Source organism: Mesocricetus auratus, unplaced genomic scaffold (assembly GCF_017639785.1).
Source record: "Mesocricetus auratus isolate SY011 unplaced genomic scaffold, BCM_Maur_2.0 Super-Scaffold_100030, whole genome shotgun sequence".
Taxonomy (NCBI): domain Eukaryota; kingdom Metazoa; phylum Chordata; class Mammalia; order Rodentia; family Cricetidae; genus Mesocricetus; species Mesocricetus auratus.
In genome coordinates, this window is record NW_024429211.1 from 15,502,657 (window position 1) to 15,508,903 (window position 6,247).

Consider the following 6,247-nt stretch of genomic DNA (forward strand, 5'->3'; position numbering starts at 1 on the left):
TTCCACGATTTTAATATTATGGCACATTAAAGAACTCAGCTGCTTTTATACTACAAAGTCCCAAATTCCATGTTCCCCAAGACACAAACATGGTACAGCCTATCACAGCAATATCCCAGTCCCTGGTACTAACTTCTGTCTTAAGGTTTCTTTTGCTATGAAGAGACATGAAGAACACAGCTTCTCTTATTTTTATCTTTTTTTTAATTTAAATTAGAATTAAACTTCCTTCACATGTCAGTCCCAGCTATCTCACGATTCCCTCCTCCCTCACCAGCACCAACCATCCAACCCCAACCCAACCAATCCCCACTCCACTCCCCAGGGAGGGTGAGGCCCTCCGTGAGATATTTACAAACACAGCATCTCTCATAGAGAAAACAGTTAATTGGGGCATGCTTGCAGTTCAGAGATTTAGTCCATTGTCATAATGTCATGAAGCATGGTACCATGTAGGCAGAGTTTGTACTGGAGAAATAGCTAAGAGTTCTACATCTTGTTCTGCAGGCAGTAGGAAGAGAGTAACACTGGGTCTAGCTTGTGATTTTGAAACCCCTCAAACACTATAACACACTTCTTCCAACAAGACCTCTATTACTTCAACAAAGCCACACTTAATATTGCCACCCCTATGAGCCTATGGGTCCTTTTTCAATCACATTGACCTGAAAGCACATACAAACAAACAAGAAAAATTCTGAATGCACTATAAACTTTTGTTGAAAGAGAGAGAACAAGATCTAGATAGAGAGACAGAGACAGAGAGAGAGAAACTGGTGGTATGCATCTAGTTAGCCCATCAAACCGGCTTGCTTTACAGTTGTCTCTTGGTTATTCTCTATGTAAATTTTTATCTTTTATTAAAAATAGATTTTTTTCAGGGGAAGGGAGAGGGAGATGGGATTGACATGTAAAACAAGCTTGTTTCTAACTTAAATTTTAAAAAAGGAAGAGGAACAAAACAACAGCAAAAAAAAAAAACAAAAAAGAAATCTTTGTTCAATTAAATGTACATGGAAGGAAAATATCCTAAGAGATGACATGAGAAACCACTCAAGAATTCCATAAAAACATTAAACTAGAAACCATATTATATACACAAGGACATGGTACAAACCTGTGCAGATTTTGTGTATAATACCTCAGTCTCTATGAGTTCATATATGCACTGGTTATGGTGATTTAGAGGGTAGAGTTGCTTCTTTAATATTTTATTCTGAATTCATTTAGGGTAGCACAAAGTTGGAAATAATGTTTTTATATCCTCTACTTCCGCTGGCATACTACATTGATACAGTGTAATATAGTATATTATCAAAACTGGAAAGTTGTGTCTGAAGAAATGGTACCATTAAAAGAATTGGCTGCTCTTCCAGAAGACCCATATTCAATTTTCTTCATCCATGTGATGGTTAATAAGAGCTGTAGCTCCAGTTCCAAAGTATCCATCTTGTATATCCTCTTATGTCCTCTATGAACACCAGGCATGCAACATAAGGCAGGTGCATACACACAGGAAAAACACTCGTTTGCATCAAAGATAAAAGAAAACAATTTTAAAACTGGGAAGTTGGCCGGGTGTTGGTGGCATATGCTTTTAATTCCAGTACTCAGGAGGCAGAGGCAGGAGGACCTCTGTGAGTTCGAGGGAGGGCTGGACTGACAGCCTCCAAAACAATACAGAGAAACCCTGTGTCCTAAAACCAAAAAAAAAAAAAACCAAAACAAAATTGGGAAGTTGATGTTCTTGAAACCTAACTCTCCAACTCTCTCAGTTATAGATGTTCATTTAGATCTCATCACTTTTGGACACCTCATAGGTTATATACAAGGATATGGTTTCCCCTGAGGCTAGATGTTAGAACATGTGTTGGGCTGTGTGGGTCCTGTGTCCATACAGGAATCAATTACATCTGAATAAGGTCAGGATTACTCCTTTTATAACAACTCTCTAACAAACCCCTAGAGGCCATCTGAGAACCAATTACCTAAAAGCACATACCCAAATCCCTAAGGACCTCCATTAGACATCACCTCTTAAAAGTACCTCAGAAACCCTTCCCTCAACTATCAAGCACTGAAGAGACAATGGTTAAAGACATCCAAACCACAGTACAATTTCGATGTCCCCCTTCTAAATAAAATCACTGTTTTTAGAATGGCAAATAGCCAAGTGTATCTATAATGTGAAGAACAAAAAAGGGAAATCATAGGTGCAAAGACTTGTACTCTGAGCACCCACACTATTAAAAAGGTAACAAATTTTACAAAGTATAGACATTAAAAAGAAAAGTGTGTCACTCTCTGGTAACCCACATACCACTCTGCCCAGGGAAGCATGTAGGCTAACAGTAGATCTTCACTTCTCCTATAAATCCAACCCATGCCAGTATTATCCACAGCTATGCAGACCAATCTCCTTCATGAACACTGATGGAAAGATACTCAATAAAATACTGGCAAACTGAATCCAAGAACACATCAAAAAGATCATCCACCATGATCTAATAGGCTTCATCCCAGACATGCAGGGATAATTCAACATACAAAAATCAAAAATTTAATCCACAATATAAGTAAACTGAAAAATAAAAAACACATTTTTATCTCAATCGATACCAAAAAGAGTTTTGACAAAACCTGACACCCTTTCATGATAAAAGTAATAGAGAGATTAGGGATACAAGAGATGTACCTAAACATAAAAAAAGCAATTTACAACATGCTTCAAATGTTAATCCCAGCTCCCCTCCCCTTCTCCCTCCACCAGGCCCACCCACACCACCCATCCCCAGGCCAGTCCCCATACCTTTCCTCAGGGAGGGTGAGGCCCTCCTTGGAAGGACCTAGGCCCTGTCCCATGTGACCATCCCTCTATGTCAACATCCCCATGTGAGCATCCCTCCGTGTGGAACGGGCTCCCAAAGTTCATTTGTATGCCATGGTGAACACAAGTCTACTACCCAAAACCCCAGAGATTTCTGAAGCCTCCTCACTGACACTACATTCATGGAGTCTGGATGAGTCCCCTGTTGGCCTCTTAGCAATCAGTCTGGAGTTCAAGAGATCCCCCTTGTCTAGTCAACTGTCTTTGTGGGTTTCACCAGAACAGTCTTGACCCCTTTGCTCATCACTCCTCCATCTCTATCACTGCCTACCACAATTCTTTACAGACCTAGAAAGAACAATATTCAACTTCATATGGAAAAACAAAAACCCAGGATAGCTATAACTATACTGTATAATAAAACGACATACAGAGAGGGCCTCACTCTCCCTGTAGAGTGGAGTGGGGATTGAGTGGGGGACTAGGAGGAATTGTGGGCAATATGGGAGGGAAATGGAGCTGGGATTCACGTGAGAATCAGGCTTGTTTATAATATAAATAAAAAGGCTTTAAAAAAAAGGACTTCCAGAGGTATCACCATCCCTTATTTCAAACTGTTCTACAGAACAATAGTAATTAAGAAACCCTGCAAAGTTTAATCAAAGAAATTGAAGACCCAAAAGTAAGCTGACACACCTATGGACACTTGGCAAAGATTATACAATGGGAAAAATAAAGCATCTTCAGCAAATAGTGCTGGCCTAACTGAATATCTGCATGTAGAAGAATTTGATGCACTGTTTTATGTTGCATTTGTTTAATTCTTTGAAGCTGTGTTACTTTCCTGTATAAAACACCTTAGTGCTCTAATAAAGAGTTTAATGAATCAAAAGGTTGGCAATAAAGTTTTGGCAAAGGCTGACAGATATACAGATTAAATAGGTGAAATCTGGGAAGAGAGAAAGGAGGAGGAAGAAGGAAGAGAAGACAGGACACCAGGGGCCAGCCACCCAGATACAGGGCAAGCCACAGTGAAAGAAGCAAAAAAAGGTATACAGAAATAGAGAAAGATCAAACACCAGAAGCAAAAGATAGATGGATTGTTTTTCTTAATTAGGTAAAGCTTGCTAGAGCCAGGTGGTGTTGGTGCATGCCTTTAATTACAGCACGTGGGATCCAGAGGATGGCAGATCTTTGTGAGTCAAAGACAACCTCCAAAGCCAGAGAGAAACACTGTCTCAAAAAAACAAGAAAAGACAGAAAAATGAAAAGAGGTAAAAACTGGCTAGTAAAAATTCAAGCTAAGGCTAGACATTTGTAAGAAGGATCAATCCTTTGTGTGTGATTTATTTGAGTGCTGGGTGGCATGTCTCCAAAAGAGCCAATGATAAATACTGTAGAGTGAAAATATTAAACTACAATTTTATATTTAGAATTATAGAGAGGAAATATCTATAGAGGTAATGTTCAACAACTAACAGATAGACAGGAGAAGTAAAATCAGGTTATAAATATGTCACTGGGTGTGTATCAAAGAAATCATGATGTGGTTAAGAATCAGTCTCACAAGGCAGTTCTTAGTGTCCTGTTCCATAACTACAGCCAAGTGGGTGCTCATCGTACAGGTGTGGACTGACATTGATGCACATGTAGTTTGAAATATAAAAAGTCAAGCAGTATCTCCTAGTCGATTTCCCTTTCCACCACTGTGTAGGTGGATGTGCATTAACCAGGCAGAAAGCCTCCTTCACTATGTGGCTGTGGCACTTGACCCATAACCGCTCTGAGTGTCCTCATTTGAAAAAGTAATGACTGTCCACTAAACAGGAAAATTTCTCTACTTATCAGATGTGGGATGCAAATGTATGTTATATCCACAAATCTAGTGTACCTTTTAATGTTTTCATGCAATAATTTATCTGAGTAATTACCCTAGAAAAGAAGGAAAATAAATCTCTAGGAGAAAAAAGCTAGAAATATGGATAATCCAGAAGCAGAATCAGACAAGCAAAGAATACAAAATTTTGAAAACAGAAGTGAAAACAGTCATTGGAAAGAAAAATTGAAGAGGAAAAAGGACTAAATAATGTCAAGAAATGTCAAAATCTTATGCTCACTAATAATAACAACTGATGAAACAACCTGAGAGAGGAGTGTAGATTGGTCTGGTCTCAGGGTTTCAAGGGAGTTCAGTAAGCACAGAGAGGAAGGCAATGCAGTAAGAGCTGGTGCATGAGACTGTGGCTCTTCACTCCATGGAGATCTGAAGTAGAGGTCAATCAGAACATGGGATGGGATATTGAACTTGAAATGTCAGGAAAATCACATATCCTCCAAACTTCCTACTTTTTAAAGAAACGAGTGTTATTAATATATTGAAACTACTTTTGTTGAAGTGTTGTAATTTTTTTTAATTACCACTGGAAGATGTGTCATAGACTATTTAACTGGAAGTCAGTAGAGAAAAGAGAAGTAGCAGTTTAAGTAAGGCTGAGAGTTTTAGGTGTGGTGGGACACACACACACAAGATTATAGACACACAAACACATAAATATTCTCCGCAACTGGGGAGAGGGCGCAACAAAGATGATGGAGACATATTAGACTAAAACAATAATAAAATAAAGAGAAAATGAAAATATTATATCACCTAGACAACTAGGCAAAAAACAGATTATATTTTGGCTCTTCTCAGATGAGAACATGATAAAACCCTAGCTCTAAAAGCCAGGGGAATATAAATAAAACAATATGGTAAGATTAGGCGACTGACGTCCTTAGTATGACGACCTTATCCAGGGATGGGAGGTCATATTGGAGATCTGGATCACTAGAAGAAGACTGTCTGGAATACTTCTTAAGTACAAAGTTCTATATATTTGCCTCCCTGACACATAAGGCATGGCTGGTCTTCCCGATTCCACTGGATTCATGGATCAGTTTTTCTCTACATCAGTGGTCCTTCTGTTTCCATCAGCTGTCTGAACCCATCTACTCTTTCTGGCTGGTCCTCCTGGCTCCATCAGCTGCCAGTATCCATCTTCTCTGCATGTGATGTCTAGGATGGCCCCTCTGACTCCAACAGCAATTGGCTCATGACCTTTATACAAAGAACAGTGCCCATAATTCTTTGGTCTTCTTGCTTTGGCCCACTATTTTTTTTACTTCCTCTATCCCTTTCCTCCTTCCGTGCTCAGTTCTTTAGTTCCTCCCCTTATTTCTTCTTTTTTGTGTAATAGTTTCAGACAAATATAAAATTTAGAAATTATTCCTCCTGCCCTCTCTCATTCTTCTCCCTCTTGCTGAAACCACTATCCATTTCTGTTGTCATGTCTTTTCTAATGTATAACTTGCTAAGTCAAGTTACAGTTTCTTGTCTAAATGTTGGCAGGATGGCATATACTGGGAAAAGGGCAATTT